Here is a 26,126-nt window from a genome sequence, read left to right on the forward strand (position 1 = left end):
AAAAGGTGGCACCTGCCTCTATCCTAACCCTATACGGAGGGAAACACTAACACAGGGATCCCCCACCTTACCTGCCCTCCTCTCACAACAACCGAATGCAAACCAAAACCGAGACACAATCCAGAATCGAAGTCAGAAAATGATGCAAAGTCAAATACAGTACAGGCAAGTTTGGAAGTAGCAAATACAAATAAAGCACAAAGGATCAAAACAGTGAGAGATCTCCACTCCAAGAATCAGGCATCTTTAAATTGGGGTGCTCTGCCTCTGGTTGGCCCCGGGCCAGAACGAGGAGGCGGGACGCAACGCTGGGCCGGATGGAAATCAACAACGTCGCTTTGCAGCAGGATACCTGCGTCAGGAGATTAGCGAGAGAGGAGAGAAGACAACAAGACGCAGGCGGCCCAGACCCCACAAATGCACAGTGTGCCACACGTAACATCCAGCTACCTCCCTCTCTATCTTTGTGTGTGTGTGTGTGTCTATCTCTCATGGTAGCTTTGTCTCCAACTCATTCGTGCTACCTTTTAAAACACACTCTATCCCCCTTCTCCTTGTTCTCTTTTTCAAACATTCTCCCTCTCAGTCACTCTCTCTGGCAAGGATATAGCCTTGTCTTTATAGCATGTCAGGAGCTGCTCAGGATTGCCCAGACATTCTGAAGCATGAACATGAAGTCAGCCTTCCCTCCTGTCTAAAAGCGTCTGCTAAATAAATAAATGTAAATGTAAATGTAAATGTAAATGTAAATGTAAATGTAACACCTCTCTCTTTATGAGTAAACAGGGTCGTGTAATAAGGGAGAATCTTTCCTTCTGTCTAATTTTAGACATCCACCCCACCCCAAAATTCAAAAATCCAAGACCTGAAAATGTGGAATTCTCTTTCTGTTTCTCCATCCCTGAAATAGTTCTTCTACTTTCTGTAAGAAAAAAACAAGGATGGAGAAGACGAATGCGTGTTGAAATGAAAGTCTTTCATCCAGTATAAAACAGTATCGAAGCACATGAAAAACACAGACTTCGGGTTCAGCGGTGTTGGAGTGAACCTCAACATTCAGACTAATTCTCATATATACAGTTTAGGTTGTTCTTAATGTAAATGAGCCAAACCTGTTGCCTGTATGATAATGAAGTCACAGTGTCGGATTTGAGTAAACCAGGATACCATTGTTTGAATAAGCCTCGATACCCCTTCGTCTGAGATAGTTCTTGATTGCCCACTCCTGGTCCCACTCGTTTGCCACCTTGTTTGACCAAATTGTTAAGGTGTTGGCAGAGGTGTGGGCCATCCAGTTGGGGTCTCTATCATCTCAAGCCCTTTGGGATGCTGCAGCTATTCATTAGATCATGCCTGGTGGAATATACATTCTGGGGCAGAATGCTGTAATTCCTTACAGTTCTCTTATTTTCTTTCACTGAATAACACTCTTTTACTCTCAGTCAGGAAAATCCAAAGAAACTGAAAGTCCACAGTAACACAGTCATACACCCCTCAGCTCACTTCTCTTAGTTCTTTCCCCATCACTCCTCCACCAAGCTAACACAGAATCCCCCTAGTCCCCCTTCATTACATATATATTAAATATATAGCTGCATTTCCCTAAATCTGGACTGTTAAATTGACCAATAACAATAGAGACTGTTTAGCCAAAATGACTGACAATATTAAGTATATACCATCCTATTCCTCTTTTTTGAATGTATGTGTAATGTTATTAATGACCTTATGTGGGGTTTGGGCCAGTTCCCAGAAAAACGTACATATTGCCTAATTGTTCTGACATTTGAAGCAATGTGTAAATACATGTTTATAAATGAACCCCAAGGACAGTGTTTAGTAGTAAACACAAGCATAGTACTCAGTGAGGTTTATTTACTGAATATAAATGCCCTTTTCCTTGCTTAATTTTCACATTGCATTTCCCTCAGTGCCTTTGAATAGGCCATTACTGTTTCTTTTAATATACAGTTGTATTTACACTCTGTTGCGTTAGTTGGATGAACTCCAGTGTAAAGATATTACAGCATAGCAACTTGTCTAAACCATCCATTCTGTTCAAGGAATAGTCAGAAGCTATGATCAAGTCAGAGTCCACTCCAGCCATTTTACTGTCGCCTGATCTGAAAATGAGTTAAGTGGACGTTTAGGGTTGGCTGCCGATGGGAAAACAGCAATGATGCTGAGGAGCCTCCTCAGTTGTGTGCGACCCAAGTCCACGCATCAAACTTGCCTCTTCTCAGTCACAGCCAACTGGCTGAAAGCATGCCAAATAATTCCCACGCAGCTGCAAGTGCTTCAGTCCTTTGCTGATTCCTGGCAGAGATGAGGGACAGGAAGCAATGGAGACACTTTATGGGCTGAGATACCAACCAGTAATCTTCTGCCGTACCACATTCCCCTATGAGATGTGTAGGGTGTGTGTGTGTGTGTATGTGTGTGGAAGGTTAGGGACAGGATTAGAGGCAATGTTAGAGTTAGAATTAGGGGCGTGTTCAATGGCACTTGTCTCAACAAAACATCAAGCCCAGATGGACTGAAGGGCCTTGTCCTGTCACAAAACCTCTTATGTTCTAATGTCTTTATGTCTCTCCCAATGATGTTTTTCAGCCCTTACACATGCTCATACATTTCACAGTTGCTAAAACAACATTTGCAAAGATAAACGTGTAATGTAAGTGAAAATGTTTGCTTAAATTCATCACTTGCTGTTTCACAGAAGCACCAGTTAGATTTAATAGTTCTATACAGAAAATATCTGCCTCTTATTTTCTAGTCACATTCATAGTTCTTCTTTAATGCTTCTTCTTGCTTATGTGTGTTTATCTCACTATATCTGATTTAGTAGTGTAGAGTGTTCAATTAGGACATCTCCCTGTGCCACATGTGCTACATGCCATGGATTCCATTACTTCCTTTCCAGCTGCTAAAGAGTCATTACCATTCGTCTGGGTTATACACACTGACAGATTATTTATATGAAAGTGTGCTGTACAAAGCTATCTGTGACAATTGCTTTGTGAAGAGCGATATATCAAGTAAATTTGAATTGATTGACCATCTGTCTGTACAAATTAATGGACCCTGCAATATGATGCCACTTTGTATGGCATACGACATCTGCCTAATCTTGCCTTTGGTGTGTGTGATGAGAACAATTTAACACAATATGAGGAAATATCCAGCATGAAAAGTGAGGTGAAAAACATGACACACTGTGCTTGCTAGAGATATGTAAGATACTTGAATGAATCTATTGCTGTGTTGTTGGTAATGGTGTTGCAGGGCAGTGATGTCATAAACAACAGCTGTAAGTATTTCGTTTCTGAACTACTCACATCAGTATTAGGTGAAGACTTCACAATAATGAAATGAGAGGACAAACCCCCCAGCAGAGTCCTAGTTGGTGCTGTTCTCCCAAATTAGGAACTCTCCTCAGTGGATCCAGTTTGTGACAACAGCATACAATTCACTCATTGGCTCGTATTAGGTGACTCAAAGACCTGTCAAAGCCTTGTAGACTTGTAGTCTTAAATATGAATAAATACTATAAACACATTTAGAGAACACAGACAAAGTGAGTTGTAAATGGAATCCTTGGTGGAATTTAAGTCTAATTTGGCTGAGTCCAGGGCATTTTATTTCAGTTAGATCTTAAAGTTGGCTATGGTATGATTTGATTAAACCTGAAATGCCTGAAAAGAGGGAAGCTTGCGTGCCCCACACACTGTTCTAAACCCAGGTGTCGTCTTCACCCACAAAGCATTTCTTTCAATCTATCACCAGACACAGTGCCTTGTAAAATATACTTTTTACAAAACTGCACTACAACTAGCTGGAGGCTTTGAAAGGTTGAACGCCTTAGATTTGCCACTCTGGCCAACATTGTATTGTATACCTAAGACCTTCTTCTCAAGATGGAAAAGGTTGAATTCTGTGTTCTTGTGCCCCTGCGCGAGATCAGCCCCCTGGCTAACGGCGCGTCTGATGTGGTGGTTGGATCGATGGTCATGTGACGGATGCGTGCTTGCTCAGTAGGCTGGAACACCGTCACGCTGTGGCTTATCCGAGAAAGGGGTGTTGTAATCTTATCAAAAGCACAAACAGACCCGATTATCCCACTGACTGAACAGGTCTCCTTTTGCCATGTAACATGGAGAACTATTAGCCCAGATTTAAAACCGAAATACCAGACAGTTTCGACTAAGCTTAAAAGCTCATCGATCATGTTGAAATTAGAGAAAACACAGTGCAACATTCCTTGTTGTTTCACTTAAATGTGTTCATCACCGAAAAAGAAGGCATTCAAGGGTAATTTCAAGAATAATGAAATAGGCTTTCATTTCTAAAATCCAGCAAGCATAATCCAGAGGGAAGAGGATAAGAAGATACCATCAGTAGGTTGACAGCATTAAAGATGGAATCAGGTATGGCAAACCACAGCAACGTAAAATATTGGAAAACAGGCAAAGACAGGAGTCCACTGAAAAACATCTTTCACAAGAGACTAGCACTCTCCAGTGTCAACCACAAAGTTCTTATTACCATTGTCATTTCACATGTAACAATTTTTCTACCCTTCTGTCTTAGCTCTGCAAAACCGATCACACATCAGTAGAATTCATTATCTCAATAGAAACAACTAAATATATGGGGTGGCATGTTAATACAGTTTTAAGGGACAATACAGGTGCATAAACCGGCCCATTAATAATCAAATCCTTTTTTTCCTCTATATAATTGTTATAAGTGGATGTTATGTGTCTGAATATGGGCTAGATATAATTTTTTAATGATTTTCCTTTCTGCAAGTCTTTTTTGGAATCAAGAATTGCATTCAGCTCATCTCACCACAACAACTGTGCAGGAGTGCTGATACAAGACAAATGCAATCCTCTGAAGCACTTGTAGACATCCGAGGGTTATTTTTCACTCAATCCCAAAGCACAACACAGTGAAGTGACCGCTACTCCACTGACATTATCTGAGCAACTCACAGGCACCAAATGAGTCTTGGAGTGCCTGACAGCAGTGAGGTGTGGAATCCCTGCCAACAGAAAGCAAGCACAAGAAAGGTAACACAACACCACAACAGAATTAAACAAGAAATACTTCCATTTAGAACAGTGAACACCACACAATAATCTACAACAATAAAGACAACACTACAATGTAAAATGACAAAGGCAACATAACAATCTAAAACAAGACAGACAACACAACAAAGCCCCTAATGCTGCAATTTCACTCTCACTTCCAGTCCTCTTTTTTGTCTATAGTCTATAAGTTTTTCTCCTAAAAATTAATAGCAGAATTTTTGTATGAATATAGTAACTGCAGATTGTTGTAAACCCAATTGTCATGAGATGGCCACTGCCTGTGCAGCACTCCAGGTGGAGCTGATGGATGCAGGTGCAGTTTGTCAGGTAGCATGAATTGATAAGTAGCGTGAAGTGACATCATGCAAAAGTTCAGCCACATTTGGGGGGAACTCCCATGCAAGGGGTTGGGGGGAGAAGGGGGGGGGGGTTATGTGCCATCTGGAATGTGAGCACATCTCTGTCATGACACATCATTAGCATCACGACTTTGTTAAGCTGTCCCCAGCTTTCCCAAAACATTGTCACAATGAAGCCGAGCCAATAGTCAATTACCAGAGTTATCTGAAATGTCAGTCTTCTTTTCCCTTCCCACTGTGGCGATTTTTTTGTCCTATCTTCCACTGCCCCCCTCCTAATCACACCTTTCACCCACTTCTCGCTGGAGCTCACGAGGTGACTTTTCTTGGAAATTAGCACACCTTCAGGCCATGAGAAAACAAGGCAGGCAAGCTCCACACACAGTACAGCATTCATCATCTTAAAATACTATACCATGATCCAGTCATACGACTTAACTAATGACATCGCTCACTTAGAGCAGTACCCCCCAGCCACTGAGAGGAGGCAACGGGATCCATCTCACGTTTTCCATGCTATGGCCACAGAGGCAACACTTAAAATTCACACAAGCCTGAAACCAAGGAAAAAAAATGTTGAGAGGGCAAAACAGCATGCTGCATCTTTTTAGAAGATCCTGATTTTTCAAGGAAACATGATTTATTATAATGATGGCACAGCTAGCCTTCAAAAACCCATTCAAGGGTGACGCTAAAGTGTGTTGTCAATCATTGATTTGTGTAAGCCAACCAAACATCTTTGTCTCTGAAACAAAATGCTGTGCCTGGCTCCAGTCAGTGATCGCTCACTCCATTCTCGGGACCATGAGGCCTTTCTCAGCAGTGTAACTGTGGAGATAAATGTAGCATTACCTATAATGGCTGTTTTAAAAACATTGTTATCCTGATAACATGTAATCTGTTGTTTTGTATTTAAGTACTGTGATCTTGTAGGCTATAAAAGCTTCACAGATGCCTGCATCTAGGGTGAATTACACCGGACATAAAGCCTGAATACAACCACATTTATACTGGAGCAATATGTGTTATGGGCTAGCATCCAATGACAGATTCAAACCAACAATCTTATGACCCAGTGATTAAATTAATACAGTAAGTGGATATCCACAACATACAATACAAGGACTGTAAAAAAAGGCAGATGACTCTAAAGGACTTATGAATCAGACCAATGATGTGCATACCAACAACAAAGGGAAAAAAAATCAAGTCTGCACAATGCAGATTAATGAGGCTCAGGGATGGGCTGATTTAAGGGGACTGCCAATGACAGGAGGAGCCGGAAACTTTGCCCCACTGGGTCCTGAGGCCCTTCCCGTCAGGCACAGATTGGCAGAAGAGTGGCTCTGATGCGCCAGTGCACGGGTGTCTGGTGTCACGGCAGCTTGTGAGCCCCAGCCAGGGGCCTCCAATGTTCTCAAACTGTCTGGCGGGTTGCGAACCCTCTCCGGGGGCAAGCTCTGGCAGAGAAGGGGAGTCACGCGCACTCTGGAAGCACTCGCAATGAGATCTTACAACAAGATCCAACAGGAGATGAGACTACTCAACGTTCTATGAACGAAGTTTGGCCATTGGCCAGGACAGTTTTACAGTCACATAAATACAGTGACTCCTTAAAGGTAATGTAGAATACCATCACGGGTTTGTTGACTTAATGTTATGATAAAAACAAAATTTTGTTGTGACATATGACATCTACAGATGAGATAACTAGCTGCATAACTGTGGAATTTGATGTTAAAATAATTAAATATCACCCAGAGGTCACTAGACGCACAACTCTAAGCTTTCAAAGACCATGTAAAATGTTTTATCATATTGGCTGTTAGAAGGTTACAGAAAGGAAAATAAGGTGTGTCGGTGTCACCTTCTTTTCAGCAGGTCCATTTGAAACAAGTGTTGGTTTGTGGGACATCCAGAAGATCCCTTCCCAAAACTGACCATCACCAAGGGTTTACTTGAGGGCTGGTTTTGAGCCACTTCACGCTGGGGTTATGTCTGTGCTAACTGTCAAAACAAGGGCTCACAAGCTCACGGGATAATTCCAGTATGGAACCAAAGCAGGATTTCAGGCTGTGATGAAGGACAACATTCCCCATCCACCAAAAAGGAATAAATATGCGTTGGCACGTGAGTCAGCATAAGAAAAAAGGTCAGACGGGGAAGACTTTGACACGTAAATCCAGGCATTATGGAAAATTGCCCAAGGGCAATAAATAAATGGCTGTTGCAGGCTTTACAGCTGTAATGGAAAGCAGGGCCGTTTAATCTGCTCTGTCTCTCAAGTCCTGCTTCCTACTGCCAGATAAGATCTGAAGAAGCAACACTTTGGAAATGGAAACAACAGAAACATAAATTTGTGGCTGATGACTGGAAACTGAATGGTGCAAACGAAAAAGCAGTTATGCACTTTAGATCTGGGTAAGAACTTGTATTTACAGTATGGGAGCACTGCAGTAATATTCTAGTACATAGTGCTGTGCATTTGTCTGATGCATGTGGCCAGCTGTCAAAGATGAAGCTGCTAGATGCATAATGTGTACCCACACTGGCTTCACATTAAGAGTGTAGTGCATTGACCCGACTAGACTAGTCACCTCCTTTTGTTCTATGAAATGAAGGAATAAAACATTACCCAGCAGAGCTGTAGCTGCCCATCCCCCTCACCAGGTTCTTCATTTGACTGTGGGTTTGTTTTGAGGGAAAAAAGATCAATACTTTGAGTGATAATGAGGAGGAGGAGTTGATGGACCTGACTGGGGAAGCAGTGTGGTATAGTGGTGAGGAGCAGGTCTTGTAAACCTGAGTTGCTAATTCAAATCCCTGCTTAGGTCACCATAGTTATGTTCTTGAGCAAGGTACTTTCCCTGAACAGCCTGAGTAAATAACCAGTTGTATAAATGGATAATGTAAACACTGCGAGATATGTAAGTTGCCGTGGATAAGAGCATCTGCAAAGAAAATTTAAAGATCCCTGTGTGAAATCTCAGGATTATACAACATAACACATAAAAGTTCAACCACAACAAATTAGACAGTGAGACTGAAGAACATCTTGGGGTCAGTGGTAATCACGTTCATTCAATAATAACACTAATCATGATGAACAATGCACTACATGTAACATACTAAGAAAATGCATAGCCATAGATATCAACAACCATAAGTAAAATATCTTGAACATACAGATCTAGTGTGTCATGACTGCGGCGTCTTAGCCGGTTGTTTTCTTTTCCCTGTCCACGTGCTTTTGTTTTTCCTTGTGTTCTAGCCCTGCCCCGCTCTCCGCCCTGTCTCCGCCCACCTGATTGTCTCTACCTGCCTGCCTGCACACCTGCATCCCATCTTGTCATCTGCCTTGCCCTATATATTCCCCGTTTGTTTCTTGTCTCGTTGCTAGTTCGTCTCAGTTATCTGTTTCGCTACAAGCTGTTTTTCCTGTTCTGCCTGCCAGCCTGTTTCTCCGATCTTGCCTGTTTCCCTCGACCGTGTTTTTGGATCTGTTGTTTGGTATTGTTAGCCGTGCTTTTCTGGTTTTCTGACTTCGCCTGTTTTGACTTCGTTTTCTGGATTTTCTGGTATTGGCTTAATTATACTTCTCTTTGTGCACCCCATTCCGCTGTCTGCGCCTGAGTCCCTGCCTGAGTTCTGACACTAGTGTTCCAAGGCAGTGTAACCTACAATCTCAAGACTTAAACAAGACACATTGCCTCCATCTCCCTTATCATCAGGAGAGGTGTAAAATATAAAATAGCAATATCCTTTATTTAGTCAACACTATAAATGTATGCGGCAGATGCGATAGGCTGTGCTTTTGTATGATTTGATGGGTTCTCAGACCAGAAGGGCGCTCTCCCTCACCACATTCAGGGCAAACGTGCACTGCTCTGAATGCGTCACCAGACATGTCCATCTTAATTTATAATAATTTATTTAGTAGACGCTCTTATCCACCGCAACTTAAAAGTTTAATACAACATGATACATTAGATGCATATCACAGGAGTGTAACAAGAATGCAGGTACAGAACAGACAGAATCATATTAAGCTGGCATCAGGCTGAAAAACAGAAACAAAAAAATAAGAGTAAAAACAGTGCCTAATTAGCGTTAACATTCTCCTTATTATGATAAAGTTGATGTGGAGTCTAACAATGCCTAATGATGATCTAAAAAAGCAGCATGAAGCAATTAGGAATAAGCAGTTATTCTTAGGAACAGTGTAAACTGGAATTTTGCTCTCATGCTGTCAGTGAATGACAGTCATCTAAGGAGATCAGATTTCACTGGAGAATGGAGCCAGTTTAGCAGAGAACAGACGCATGAGTGTTGCAGTCTATATGCGAGCTGGCGGGCCGTCGGGGTGTGTGACCCCACGGTCCGAGGCACCTTGGATCGGTGGAGTCGCTCGGGTGTGTGTGTGTGCGTGTCCATGCACAGGCACTGACTGGCATGCGCACAGCTGTATGGCTAAGAGCGGTCCAGCACATGTGCAACCCCCCCCGCGTATGCGTGACCCACCACCCGCCCCTCTCCACCAGCGCCCAACTGCTCCCACAGATGGGCGTCCATGCCCAGCAACAAAGTCAAGACCGGCAATCATGTTATTCTTCAAATGTGGGATGCAGGAGGGGTGGGGTGGCCTATATGCCCAAACTGAACCCGACGAAGCTCCAATAGCCTTCATCAGTACAGATGCACTCTCATGGTGGTCTCACTGGGTGCCATTTTCATAATTTTTTGCATCTTGTGGAGAGATACTACCCAGATTCACTGATCTTCACAGGGTATGGATCATCTGATACAGTGATCTAAAGATCAGGAGGAGTGGACCAGATGATTTAAAGGTCAGTGAATCAGCGCAGTACTGATTAAGAAGCATAAATAAATAAAGCAATCCCAAAGGTATCAATGCCTTGTGGTATGCCAGAGTCCACCACCTCCATATCAGAGGGTTGTAGGTTCATTTACACTGGTGAAATGCAATCACAATACCACAGGCTGCCTTTATGTTTGGTATTATCACACGGTCAAGACCTCTGACTCGCTGTAGGGGCTCCACACACAAGCAGTGCATTCCTGTCTTTGAGACATAGATGTGCTGTTTGTGTCTGGACCCCCACAGGTTCTGTCTGTGGCAATTCCTCATCTCACACTGTGTGCTGATGACATGGAAGAGACAATCAACAAACATCGCTTGCGTGATGCAGTTCTCAGGCTGCGGTGGGCCTTGGTGGCTCAGCAACAGGAGCCTGCCGCCTTCCCGCACCCGGTGAACCCCTCTGCTTGTGATCGAATCAGCCGCTCCGACAGACATGCGCCTCATCCCCTATCAGCACGAGTGTGTGTGTGTGCGTGGGTGTGTGTGTGGTGGGGGCTCTGCCAAAGAAGATGATCTCGAATGATTTTTCTAGGCCAGCTGTTTTCTGATGCAGTTGGGTCTTCGTTTTCTGTTAGCTACTCTCCCTACAGTTTCCGTCCTCGGTCAGAGGGGGGGCGGTGAGGATTAATATGCCACTCAAGTTTGCAGGCACAGTGTTGTTGGGTTTTGTTTTTTTTTTTGTTGTTTGTTTTTTCAAAATCGTAAATTACTCCAAGGAAGGTCGCGTGAAGGGAACATACATAATGCGTGGCTGTTTAAACCTCTGAGTCCTTTTCTTCAGCCCTTTTGAAAAGAGAAAGAGAGAGAGAGACAGAGAGATGTAACTATTTGCCTGACATTGAGCCACGCTCTCCAGTTCAGACACTGCCATTAATCTGCTCTGGGGAGGATGTATGGCTGGGAGTCCAGTCCAGTCTGACCTACATGCTCTCTGAAGCTGTGAGGCTATAACATGTCATAATTCTGGCCAAGGGGGTCTGGTCTGCATGTCTGCATTTATTTGTGTGTGTGTCTGTGTGTGACTCTGTCTGTGTGTGTGTGTGTGTGTGGGGGGGGGGGGAGGGGGGGGGGGGGGGTTAAGGTTAGGGTTAGAATTAGAGTTTTGGGGGGGCACACTGGTCCCACTCATTGAGATGCACCTGCACATATCTGGGTCTGGGTTCCATGGTGCCCAAGGCCAGGGCAGTCCAGGTCTTCCTTGACCAGTTAACCCATGTATGCTCCCTGTCCTAAATAACCTCCATTCCCCACCTCACATTGGCCATATTGTGCAGAGAGACCGTTCCATAAGGAGAGGTCTCGAGGTTGACCCAGGAGTGGCCAGACTGGACCAGAATGGACTCTGGTAATGACCTCAGCTCCTCCATTCCAAGAGAGGTCCCACAAGGGTCACTGTCACCCAGGCAGTGAGGGAGACATTATTATTATTCAACATTGTTATTGTTGAAATTATTATCATTAGTAGTAGTAGTGTACTTATAGTAGTATTTGTAAAGGAGGATGTTATGCTTACAGTAGTAGTAGTAACAGTAGTTATGTTAGTAAGAGTAGTAGTAGTATTTGTATTAGTGGCTGTAGTAAATCACAACTGTAATAGTTAAGGTTTTCATTTCTCCATAATGTGGATAATTGTCAATGGAAAATGCATATTTATTTCCTCACTAGGCACCCAAACCTACTTGACATACATTTTAACATGTTGTTTGTTAATGCAGCTGGCTACTTACTGAAACAATTCACGTTAGGCATCCCGCTCAAGGGTACATCAGCATTATATAGGCCGAGAAAATTTGTCATACTGCATCGGTCATCATGCAGGTCAACAAGGACCACAATCACCAGTGAGGTACCGGGTTGGGATCGAAAAGTATGCTACTGGAACAAACCATCCTCAAAAAGTGCTAGAAGATATCCACGCCAATGACACTCCTCATAGTGGCCTTTTATGTACAGCATCCACAAAGGAACTAAGAAAAACAAGACAGAAATGGACAAGGGATGAGTATAAAGATGTAATGGGGGCATTCTATTTTGCCATATTGTATCCCACCGTGAGCTCAACATTAGCCACTTATAACATCTGGCAAACAAGACATCCAAATGAACAACTTAACCTTGATGCCAACAAACTTGCGAATATCAGATGAGACGTTATTAAGAACATGAGATTCACAGACATGGGACATCCAACAAAACATCAGACAAACCATGGATAAAAACAGTAACACAGAAATAAATTCAAGGCAACTTGAATCACTTACAGCTACAGAAAAGTATCCAGATGTAGAGAGAAACACCAGCAATGATCCTGTCCTCAATGGCCAATATAAGGCAAACTTACAAGAAGAATCAGGAAGCAAGAAAATAGATGAGATTAATGAAACCATTGAGTGAAAATGGGAAGCTCTAAAAGTACCAATGAGAGAAAGACCAAGGATACCAAAAATACAGAAACACCAATACACCAAACTCCTATGCTAATAAAGTCATACAAAAGATCAAGGCAGAATTATCAAAACCATTCTCTTTAACAGAATTAAATCAGCTTGTCCACACCTCAGCATTGGCAATTGTAGATTCTATAGGAATAACACCACAACAAAAGAAGAAAATTAAGAAAAACTGACCTGGAAAGAAAGGATTGCGAAAGAGATAAAAATGCATAGAGATTTCTCTGTTCTATATGAAATTGAAAAAGGCTGCAAAATCAAAGAAAAGAACAGGACACTATTATATCAAAAACTAATAATCAAGAAAAAGGAGGAGCTACTCATTGCTAAAGAAAAGCTAAAACAAGAAATTCAAGCTAAAGCACAAAGATTAAGAAGATACATAAGAGAAAGTGACTTCTTTAAACAAAATAAGGGGAAGATGCAACAAGGTTCTATTGTGAACTAAGAAAAAAGAAGATTGTTGTCAATGACCCACCTACTATCAAAGCTGTGGAGGAGCAAGATTTGGGAGAGTGAAAAAAGGCACAATGATAGAGCCAACCTAGATCCTCAAACGAGTTGAGCAGCACAAAAATTTGGAAAGTCAAGAGTGGGCTGATATAACTCTTACAGAAACTGTTGATGCCATCAAGAAGAGCAGTAACTGGAAGGCTCCAGGGATAGATGGGATAGTCAATTTCTGCATTAAAATCTTCCCCAGTATACACAAAGACCTTACATATGCACATAACACCATTGTCAAGAATCCAGAATAATGCCCCAATTGGCTGACATGAGGTATCACCTACTTGCTACCTAAAACTGATGTGGCCCAGAACCCCAAAAATTATAGACCCAGCACCTGCCTGCCCACCATGTATAAGATCCTAACCTCCATCATCACTGAAAGGACTTCTCTTGAGAGTAATAACCTTCTACCAGCAGAACAAAAAGGGTGCAAAGGAGGTAGCTATGAATGCAAGGACCAACTTCTCATTAATAAGGCAATCACAGAAGAGACCAAATCAAAGAAAAAGAACCTTTCTCCTGCTTGGATTGATTATAGCAGTGTTTCTCAAACCTCTACTGGAGGACCCCTTGTCCTGTATGTTTTAGATCTCTCCCTGCTCCAACACAGCTGATTTAAATGATCAGTTTGTTGTTAAGCAGCTTCAGGAGTTCATAATGAGTTGATCATTTGAATCAGCTGTGTTGGAGCAGGGAGAGATCTAAAACATGCAGGACAAGGGGTCCTCCAGGAGAGGTTTGGGAAACGCTGGATTATAGGAAAGCATTGTGCTACACTCCTGGACCTTGAAAAGCTTACAAATATATAAAGGTTGCCCAATAACTATTCAATTTATTAGAGAGAAAATGAAGACTTGGATAACCATCCTAAACCTCCACTATGTGGATGGAACACTAACATCTAGACCAGCGTTTCCAAAACCTCTCCTGGAGGACCAAGTACAAAATTGAACTGGGAATCTGAGATACTATACCAACCATTAATGAGGCAGCTAACACCTACGCCCAAAGTCAAAAATAAAATAAAGCTACTCGGACAGCAACAACTACAGCAAAACTGGGAGGAGAAAGCAATGCAAGGGAAATACAAAAAAAGAATAAAAGAGGCAGAAGTGGACAGGAAAAAAGACCAATTACTGATCCAAAGCAGAAAACAGAAGGATTACTCATTGCTGCCCAAGGCCAGAGCCTTGCCACCATATCCTACCACCATCAAATCAAAGATGGAACAGATCCATTCTGCAGGATCTGTGGTAAATTTGAGGAAACCAATGACCACATTATCTCAAGCTGTCCACAATCAGCAAAAACAGAATATATTTCCAGACAAAGTAGCAACTTATCTGCACTGGAAGATCTATAAGGAATACAATATTGAAACAACATACAAGTGGTACCAACACCAATCCAATACTGTGACTGAATCTAATGGAGTGGACAATGGACAATGGACAATTTTATGGGATATGCCAATTCATGCTGACTGAGAGATAAGTGCAAACAGACCAGACATTGTTATCAAAATGAACAGTGAAATAAAGTGTATGCCGATTGATGTAGCTGTACCATTAGAAATTAGCTTAGCTTGAAATACGTCAAGCTAACTGAGAAACTACCCAAGTACAAGCATCTTGAGATTGAGATCAAAGGGATGTGGGGAATGTCCACAGAGATTATACCAGTGGTTATAGGAGCTCTAGGACTTGTAAAAAATGGCTTGGAAAAATTTACCAATAGGATTCCAATCAACATCAACATCCAAGAAATACAGAAGATAACCCTCCTAGGAACATCACACATTTTGCAGAGAGTGCTGTCCACTACATGAAAGACAATCTATCCTATAGCACCCAAGGACCATTGTTTGGACCCAGTTCTATACATGTATTACAAGACACAAGAATGATAATAACTGCCGCCAGAGCACTCACCACACATCAGCTGAGGTGGAGTGGGAGGGAGTTGTTTAATATACTGCATTAGAGGATTATAGGAGAGTCAGACTAAAAGAGCATGATTGTAAATTTTGCCAAGACATGGGGAGCCCCCCAAATCTCTCCAAGAAGTGTCATGAGATATTCAATGGCCACAGAGAGTCAGAACTAGACAAGCCCAGCCCTGCTTGGCTTCTATCATCAGGCAGAAGAGAGCTGCAAGGTGTATGGCAGCCATTACCAATATAGATACAAAAGAAGGCAGTGATTTCAGCAGTGAAACTTAACTACATGTAATGATATTTATTTAGCACTAAAGGGAATATGCCCCTTTTCAAGATTCAAGATTCAAGATTCAAGATTCTTTATTGCCATGTGTAACAAGTACAATGGAATTCTTACTCCCCACTCACTCCCTTTTGCTTAAAGGTGTCAAGTTTATATCAGTTCTCCTGTATTTTAAAATGTTCTACATTTTAAAAGTGCTTTTGTTAAGGATCTCCTTTTTTCGTTTTGGACCGTATAAATCTGACTCATAACACCTACAGTACCTATTAAAAATAAATAAATAAATCAAGGTCATTAAATACGCGCTTGTTATCGGGTCATCTCATTTAGAAGCCACCTCATGATTTCCTTCAGCGGGCTAGAATAGGTTTGTGGAGCGCGACCTTTGAGCTCACCTGAAATCAGTGTCACCAGCCACAGGCCCTGCTGTAAAATGCAAAAGGCGTGCGAGGGTTGCTGGCGAGACCGAGGTCAGAGCAGACGGGCCTTCAGCATGCATCACGGCAGACATTTAAACACGGCCTCAGCTCTCCTGCGCGCCTGAAGGTGATTTCTGGGAACAGTCTGCTTAATTACAGAGCGAGGCTCCAGCAGAGCCTAAAACCACGCTCTCTGACGGGCCGCTTTTCGTTCGACTCATTTGCATGAGCGGTCGCGATATCAACCGCATCTCTGCTCTGGGTAATTCTTCTCGCTAGGAGTCTTTTTTTGGTAGTGAGACTGCTTGCGCTGAGATCAGAGCTGACAAACCGCTGTGTTTCTTGATACAAAAAGAACTGATTGTTTGTGACAGGCTACTTGGAAGTGGCGCCATGTGCGGGCTGCGGCGTGGGACGGCGGTTAGGGTGCAGGGCTCATCACAAATCTCCAGTCAAAATCCGCTCTCATACCCGTTGGTGCTTCACCTGCGTTGCTTCGGAGTGTTGCCATCAATGTCCATGTGTAAGATTTAAAGGAGACAACGAGTAATTCTCTGAAAAATCCCCCCCCCCCCCCCCCCCCCGTACTCTTTACAATTATTATTCTACATGTTCATCCCAGTGTGCTCTGGGTTCTCAACCTTTCAAATGCACACTGTCACCAGCATTAAATTAGCACCGTAATGGATCCCGCTACGTAATTAAGAGCTCAAATGGAATACAAACCCTGCAATACTTCTAGCACTCCATGACCAGGGTTGCTTACGCATCATCTTGGCATATTAATTAGTAGTCAATGACAAAGAAGTCACATATGATCTGCACGTCTAACGTTATCCACTGAAAGACGCCTTTAAAATCAAGATTCAGATGAGAAGCATTCAGGCAATCTTCATGTAACAACCGTACCCTAACCTGGTTAAAGTGTTTTTCCATCCAAAAGTATAACGTACAACAAAGCAGACGACTAGCTGCTCTCCCTCACCAGACCAAAAATAATGTTAACCATTCTTTACATTACACAACGTTAACTTCGTTTTTAATATCACTTGCTAGGTAGTGGATTTCCCCTACTAAAATGACACTGTGGTACCCTACAGAAATGGTCGCATTCTTCTTTTAAATCAACACACATTTCAGTGATATCTTCTGAAATAACTGAATTAGAGGAGGCAGAAATTCAGCCTTTTTATTTACTTCAACCAATCTTTTCAGGAAAATGGATACATTTTCTTCTGTAATATGAGAATCTGTGAAGCTCTGGCTGTTTCTAAGTGTTGGAACGGACTGGGCTATGCAAAAGAGATAATGAAAAGGGAAGTCAACAAATCACGTCTGCGAGTATAAAGAGTTAACCCTTTACCGTATGAATTGTTGTCTCATGCTGTATTTCTGTGCCAGTACAACAAAAATAATTTATACAGAGATGGACAACCGCATTCCATATACAAATTTACCTTTGGTCCACCTAAAATCCTTCCCCTCTGTCTACAGTCTCTACGTAGATTGCCTCAGTATGTGAAGCTGTACACCAGATAACTGAAGGGAAAAATGAAGGATGTGGACCGCACTCTGGTGAGTCGTTTCATTACAACTCCAAGGTTTCACGTGCAAGACAGTTATGTTTTTGGCCGAGGCCTGAATCTCCCGAATCTTTCACCACCTGGAGTGGTAGGCTATGTGAGACATTTGCAGAAATCATAAAACTTTTCAATGTGGACCTATCCTATTTACACCTTGCAAGGTTAAGGATTTGAATCAGGGTTTCAAAAAGTGTTAAGAATGTATGACCGCACGTGGCTGCTCAGACAAAAATGAGGCTGACGGATCTGTCTGGCTGGGAGAGATGAACCAGCTGCAGCCAAAACCCCCATAAAATCCACTCCAGAACAAGAGTGGACCCGCCGACAGAAATCTCAGTCACACTCATACGCAGATACACTTGCACTATGCACATTCTAACACAAAATACCATAATATGAACATTAAATGCTGACGCCCTTATCTTTCATACAAATTTACGTGCGTTAGCATACGTAGACATTTCATATACGCATTTATGACTACATGCGAGTTTTCATACGTACATGGCCATGTTCATTGTGCGCACATACTGATGTTATTATTCATAAAATACATATGCACTGCACACACGTATTGCACACAAACACGCACATTCAGAGAAATACAGTAAAATAATAAATATGTGCTGACATGAGTCCACACAAATAAACATGGAATATAAACACATGTGAAAACATTACAAACTTATATGAATGAACACAAAGACGTAGGCCTACTCGCATTTACATGCAGGCCCAGAGACAACACGTAGACATACTCATACGCGTGCGCTCCTGGTTCCACAGAAGTTCTGTTATATCAACCTTGTGTACACATATACTCACACAATCCTATTGCAGCGCTACAACAAATGCAATCTGAGGGGACTCGGCAACAAACGGGCGATCCTTATTAGCTGACACTTGTGAATGAACACACAGTTATATCATTATGTATTATCAGACTTGACAATCAGTGCTTTATATATTTGCATGTTCACGTATGCACATACGGATATCATACACACATACATAGACTTCGCTGTGCACTCTGGGACACCCAAGCGTTAGGTAAACGCAATTGCTGATGAAACTGAGTTTCACAAAAACAAAGTCGGACAGTGTCCAACGATTTGGAAGAAGAGATTTGTGCATTTCTGCAGACAATTAACTGAACTTGGCAAACTTCCTTCCCTGTGCTGATCATCCCCCCCCCCCCCCTCTCCTGTGAAGGCGGAGTCAGGGTGGGAATGGGGGGTGTGAGGACAAAGCTCCTGAACTACTGGCTAGGTACAATTCCTGTCTCCGACTTAAAGTCCCACATAACCTCAGCTATTCCTCAACCGAGCGCTTTACTTTTTTTTAGATCAATTTGTAATGAATACCATTAATGTCAGTCCTTAGCCTGGAAATCCTTCTCTGCTGAATTAATAATGAATAGCTTGGATTACAGTCAGTCACCTAGATATGCCTTTTCATACAAATAATTACTTGCACATAATTCATGTGATGTAGATGCCTCCCACATTTATAAAGGAATAATAAATAATTGACAGCTAGGATTATTTATTCAGGTGTTAAAAGGTATGCAGGATCTCGGCTGTAATGCTATTAAATTGTTGAACTGGGATTTTCAAAACCACTTCAAAATAAATGCATTGCCATTTTCAATGTAGTCCCTTTGTGGGTGTAATTGTATATTTCTGACAAGGAGTATAAAACTCTACAAACGCTGTTAAAACCTCATCTGGATGTCGCTGACAATGACCTATGGTTGAGACAAACAATGAAATCAGTGGGCAAGATCTGAAGGTTGTGGCCTCCTTGCTTACAAAATGAACACCTCATATTTTTACATGTATTGAAATTAATTGGTTTTGAAATGATTTGGTGTGGCATCACGCTCCAAATTAAAGGAGCAGGAATCACCCGCACCCTGAAGACTTTTAATTTTTTGATCGGCACAGACTCCCTGTTAAAATGTTTAACTTCTTCCTTTACATTCGAGCGGATGCAAAGGAAATTACAGTAAATGAGGACGGACTGGCCAAGCTCGCATCTGTAAAATGCGCGGAATGTTCTGGACACGTTTGGCATTCAACATAAACGACGGAACAGAAGTTGCAGGCGGATATGAAGGGCAACCCATAGATATAGTGACATTGCGTTGAATTTCTCAATAGTACAATGAAGTGCAACAACGCTTCCCACCAGAAGCCAGAGGAATTGTCTCCTCGTAACAAAAAACATGTAGTAACACTGACAAAACTGTCAACGATTGTCAAATTACCATAATAACTTTAGAACAGCACACACTCAACGGTGTTGTATTATTCTATAGATTCTTCACTAAAAGTGGATGTGTTAGGAACAAATCTCTTTTGAGCATAAGCTTTTTGTGTCAGTACAATTCAGTATATACATGTATGCACGTAAGTCGTTGCCTCGAAATTTAAGGGCAAGATGTTACCATGCTAGATTGAACGCATCCAATAAATGCATGCGCGTGATAGGCATTCAGCCTATATCGTATATGTTCTGCAAGCCATTTTGTGTGAAGTCGTTTTAACGAAGGGATTGAGGTCAAGTACCTTGCTCGGGGGTACAAAAGCAGTGCCTCAGACAGGATTTGAATCCCGCCACTCAAGGCCAGAGTGGAGCGTTCCAACCATTCAGAACAAACGCAACGTAATCTTTTTCTGTATTTATTATCTAATTAGCTAGTTCTGCTTATCCCCGGAGCTACAGAAAAAAAATCTTTAATTAAGCATCAAAATATGACGTGATACTACCTCTGGGCTTTTCGCATGCCCATATCTATATTCATCATATGACCGTTCTCGGTGAATTTGATGCTGACAGCTCGCGTGTTCTTAGGTGGGGAAGGCTACGGGGAACTCCGAGTACTGCACGCCCCGACGAACAGACCGCGAGCCACTTTTTATTTCAGTCCTGTGCAATCACACCTTCAGACATCAAGTGCTCGCCTTATCGTTTCTTCACACAAATGCATCGGTCTTGCGGTTGTGTGTCCAAACATAAACGTCAGTAAAAAAAAACAAACAAGGGAGTGAAAAAAAATAAACAGAAATGAACATGAAAAAGAGAGCACTACAGATGCGGCCGCATGCCCCGGGGAATTTAACCTTCCACGAGCAGCAAAGGCAGTCTGATAAAATGGTGTTGACAGCCTATGACCCACAGTCAAACCGTCTTCTTTGCCTCAGTTTGGTTTTCATTTAGACTCTGGGGTTGGAATATTAAGTGACTTTTAACAACAGAGTGACAGTGCATCCTTATGCCATATTTGAACGAAATTGCCAAGTGCTGTTGGGAATAAAATCTCGAGTTGTACATCCAGTCCGAACAATTTGGAACAGTCTACAGTCTTGATAAATACTACTAGCATTTTAAACTTCTAGATACACTATATGGACAAAAGTATTTGGCCAAACCTGTTTTTCAGGGTTTGGGCTAGGCCCCTTATCTCCAGAGAAGGGCAATCTTAATGCTTCAGCATACCAAGACATTTTGGACAATGCTATGCTTCCAACTTTGTGGCAACAGTTTGGGGAAGGCCCTTTTCTATTCCAACATGACTGTGCCCCAGTGCGCAAAGCAAGGACTATAAAGACATGGTTTGATGAGTTCGGTGTAGAAGAACTTGACTGGCCCACACAGAGCCCTGACCTCAACCCCATTGAGCACCTTTGGGATGAACTGGAACAGAAATTGCGAGTCAGGCCTTCTCTTCCAACATCAGTGCCTGTCCTCATAAATGCTCTACAGAATGAATGGACACAAATTCCCACAGAAGCACTCCAAAATCTTGTGGAAAGCCTTCCAAGAAGAGTGGAAGCTCTTATAGCTGCAAAAGGGGGACCAACTCCATATTAAAGTATGTGTATTTGAATACAATGTCATTACAATGTAATGGTCAGGCATCCGAATACTTTTGTCCATATAGTGTATTTTCATACACACACAAGGGATCGCTCGAGGATTTCAAGAAAGTCAGCAGCGAATTTGTCATGACACCAGTTCTCAAATTCAGGCATGGATTAAGAGTCAAGCTAAGATATAATGATATAGAATTAAATATGTTGCCTATACACCCTGACGTAATGCTTAAAAATAAAATAAGTTTGTATTATCGCGATGAACTGTTGTACAAGGACCATGTTGGTGTTGTATGGCTATGCTCACATCACTTCACACTGAATAGTGCTAAGATAAGGGCTTTGATTGGAGCCTTCGTCTGTCCCCAGAAACTAAATGTGTGTTCTACTCCTTATTGTAATCTGTTTGTGTGAATGTGTTTAATAAGTATACTTGTTTATTCCACTTGTAACTTTATCCATAATAGAGCTCTATTATGGATAAAGGTGGAAGAGAAATTAACAAGGATGCTTTCAGTCAACTGCTTTGGAAAAAGGTTCATTGTCTGTGTCTGTGCAATTTATTTATGTGAACCAGCCACTAGTTAACAAACCCCACCTGCCTGACTGAGGAGCAATTAAATACAGGCGTGTGATAGAGCCAGAAGCACAGTTTCATTAGGGTAACTGTGCTCAGGCTGATTGTCTGTATTCTGATGTTGGGTTTTTTAAATAAATTAATTTATTCATGTAAAATTTCATTCCTTCTTTTTTATGTGAGAAGTGCAGGGTAATTGCTCAATCCATAGCCAAAGACAGCACAAACGTTGACAGACTGCCATTTCTCTAACCCAAAGACAAGCAGTTTATTGGTGGCCGCAGTCCTCATAGCAATTTGGACACTGCAAATACATCAATGATCTACATTCAAGAATAATGACAGAGTGAGGCTGTGCTACTTCATTATTCAGTGCAGTCCACTGGCAACCACCCTGTCAATAACTGCAATTAATGCAGTAATCAATTCCATTGAAAAAGTACATGTACTGCTACCATACTCTGATATGCACACAGCTTTGTCCATCAGTAAATGCAGTGATGAGCACATGTATAATTACTCCACTGGTGTGTGAATACACACTGGCTTCACTGGTGACTATTTGTACAGCTTCTGCACTGGTAAATGCGACACAGGTTTTCCATTGATAAGCGTGTCCGGTGCATTGGGAAAGGGTTCACATGTCCGGATGCTGCTTGACTTTGGAGTACTGAGTGCAGTTCCTGTCGCTCATGAATTCATCAAAGCCCTGTGTGGAGCCCAGCCTACTACCTGCAAACCCAAAGACATCTGAGCTCACTCTACATGTGCCCAGTGCACAAAAACGATGATCAAGATTCCTGGGTCTCTCTAAAGTTATATTAAATTACATTATTGTCATTTAGCAGACACTCTTACCCACAGCAACATACATAGGTTACAGTTATTGCATGTTATCCATTTATACAGCTGGATACTTTACTGAGGCAATTCTCGATGAGGTACCTTGCCCAAGGGTACAGTATCAGTGCCCCAGTGGAGAATCAAACCAGCCCTTCAGTTACAAGCCCTGCTTCTTACAACTACGCTACACTGCTCCCCCATTAATGTTTTAAGCACTTAATGTTAAGCACTTGCAATAAACACATGCTTATTCAGCAATGTAACAAGAGTGCTTTCAAAATCTTGCTCAAAATTTTAAGTGTTCCCTTTCCCACACAGTGCATGATTAGATCAATGAGGCAACAGGGAGCAGAGATGGGGGGGGGGAGACTGTGACCCTTGACGCAGAGATAGTGGGGGGGGGTTTGACACATTTGCTACACGGTGATACTGTGAAGGGCAGAGCGGTTAGCTGGGGTGATGGGTGGTCCTGTAACCTGCAGGTGGAGACAGAGAATGGGGTCGCTGGTGTGGACCAGCTGTGCCCATCACCATATCGTTACCATGAGGTATCCAGAGGGAAGCCCTGTGCAACCCCAAAACAACCCTCCTGAACAATGCATGACAGCACCACTGTCACCTAGAGACAGGATTAAGTTTGGGTATAGAGGGGAAAGCTGGGGCGTGGCTATAGCTGGGATTTGGGGAGAAGGGGACAGGGCTTTCCTCTCGAGAAAACTTTATTTAAAGCAGAGGAGTAAAACTGAGTGCATGTCTCGCTTTTCTGCAGTGGAGGGGATTCTTAGATGGTGGCATTATCTGGCATGATGCTAGTCACTGATTGGTTAGCTCCTGTTGTCAAACCAGATTTGGTCTTGAAGACCAAACACAGTCAAAGGGGTATTCTCTCTACCAATCACATGATATTTTCTGATTGCACTGAATGAATGAAACAAGTCTTTCCAGTTTTGGGTTTATCAAGTAAACAGGCTCCTGGGGCTATTCTTTGAAAAATGATCACTGGATTACTTCACAATTATCACTTATTTAAGTGACACAGCAAATACATTGTAGGTTTTCTGGAAAAATTAAAATACAAATTTTGAAAATCAACACCAGGCAAAGTATTCAGCTGGATGTGTCAAGCACACACCAAGAGCACTGGCACTTGAAGCCTGATTTATAAACGTTTGGCAGGTTAAAAATCAAACATTTTCCCTGGGTTTTATTTCCTCAAAAAAAAAAAAAACACCCAATGTGCCATTCTGGGGTGATACTGGGGAAGCCTTTAGAAGACAAGGACCTCAGCATCTGGACAGGAAGATGAAATGAAGACAATCCACGACTTAGCATGACAGTTTTACCCTATCAGCAATGAGGAGACACCCATCTGTCATAAGATTGTGCATGTTGCAGTAGTTGGTCCCCGAATCTAGGATGGCATACCAGCTGCGTGACACCGAGTAACCCTGAACATGGGCAGAATATAAAATATATAGCACAGAAACACAGGGTCAGGGCACTTTTGTCAATCAACTCAGTGCTCCCACCTCATATTATACCAAACCACACCTACACACTGACATTGCAAGCTACATGATTACATTACTGTATTCAATACATTTGAGGGCATGTATTTATCTCCAGGGCAACTTCCAAGATATCATGAATAAAGCGATTCAGGAGGTTCCTTGTGCAAGGGAATGACAGCAGTTCCTCAGCTGGGGATTTGAACCTGTACCCCAGTGTTGACAATCTTAGATCTCTGGACACTCCGTCGCAAGGCTCACTGCCCATTATGCCACCCTGCCGCTGTAAGATGACCTGTTCCGTTCACAAACCATTCAGAAGTGGCTGCAGCAGTGAGGGGTCATGACCCCTGACCAGTGAGATCGGGCCTGACTCACCAGAACCACGCAGCTGTTGGGCTTCTCAGGGTGGAAGGCAAACTTGATGTCATCAACAAACCGCAGGATGGAAGTCGTGTGCGTAGCTATTATGTCATCGTCACTGACTGAAATGAGCAAAGACAGAAAGACAAAGGGACACTTGAACTATAGTGACATTCGCGTTAAAGCAAAAGAAAAAAACTCCAGCCAAAAGAATGCAAGCTCTAACGTGCAAACCCTGCTGTTTGTGAATGCACCACAACCCAATTTAATAAACATAAGATTTGACAACATGGGTCCCCTGTCTGTATGACAGGTTTATTCCATTGACCCAATGATTTGAAGTTTTGTGATATGTTTAAATACATGTGCAAACACTAATATAATTATACTTTTAACTGAAATGTAATATTCATTCAAGTGTAGTGTGCATCTGCATCTGTTCTCCCACCTCATAAAACCAAAAGGCAGCTTCTGTGCTAAATGAAGGAGACCTCTAGCTATTTTGTTCACCAAGAATTTGTTTCTCTGAAAACAATAAAATTTTGGACATGTATTGTACATTCATGCCCAGTTCGCAGAATAGCAATGTATTGATTTGCTCTAAACTGAGAGCTAGTTCCCCACATCATATCATACCCTACATATCTATCCCCATATATAAGAAAGGTGATTAAAAAGTTTCACACCTCTAACTGGTAAAGTGTTTACATATCACACAATCTGATTGTGGGATAATAGTGCTTGGGGTGCTATAGTCTGGAGCCAAGAGTTGTGGGTTAAAATGCAAAGTGACCACATTGCTCATTAAGTTGCTTATGTTGTTACAATAGTGTTCCACCTGAATGAGCAGGTTACAAAATGTGTGAGGTGTAGCCATTTAAATTGGAGTGAGCCAAGTGTGTCAGACAAGCAAACAGACAAATTTCAGCAGTCCAGACTGGAAAGGTGAGGAGACCGCAAACTGAGGCGGGACCCTTACTGCATAAAGGCACTTTTGACTCTTCCCAGGGCAATCATCTGTTGTCCAGTTCTTTATCTGGTCCACCAGAAGGGATGACATGCTACCACAGGGAAGACTGATAGTCCTGTAACGGGGGAAGTGGCCTTTATAGCATTCTGTAGCACAGGCATAAATAAAATGTGGTAATGAAATTGATGATATCCAAAGCGGGTTTTCATTATGTAGAGTTTACAGTTTGTTTTATTTTCCCTTTTCCGAAAGTCTAGGCCTAAAACACGTTATTCTGAACATTCGCGTGGTTCTGTATGCCAGTGCAGGATATTTTAAGGTTCTACCTGCAGACGGTACGGTTTTGAGACATCAGGCTTTAAACCCCACGTAACTGCATTTTTATTTGACAGCTAAGTAACAATTCAGCGCGTTGTAAAAAGCATGGTTTAACCAAGCGAATAGCGAAAGTGCATTACTAGGA

The 26,126-nt window shown here is 42.2% G+C and overlaps 1 long non-coding RNA gene across 1 annotated transcript; it reads right to left on the reverse strand.

Annotated features, from left to right (window-relative positions):
• Positions 1-243: 243 nt before the first annotated feature.
• LOC118786242 lies at positions 244-26,091 on the reverse strand. Its single transcript, XR_005005317.1, has 3 exons — positions 25,673-26,091; positions 24,709-24,815; positions 244-2,316 (listed from the first exon to the last, which is right to left on the reverse strand). It is a non-coding gene; the product is annotated as an uncharacterized LOC118786242 (long non-coding RNA).
• Between the last annotated feature and the right edge of the window lie 35 nt (positions 26,092-26,126).

Source organism: Megalops cyprinoides, chromosome 11, assembly GCF_013368585.1.
Source record: "Megalops cyprinoides isolate fMegCyp1 chromosome 11, fMegCyp1.pri, whole genome shotgun sequence".
Taxonomy (NCBI): domain Eukaryota; kingdom Metazoa; phylum Chordata; class Actinopteri; order Elopiformes; family Megalopidae; genus Megalops; species Megalops cyprinoides.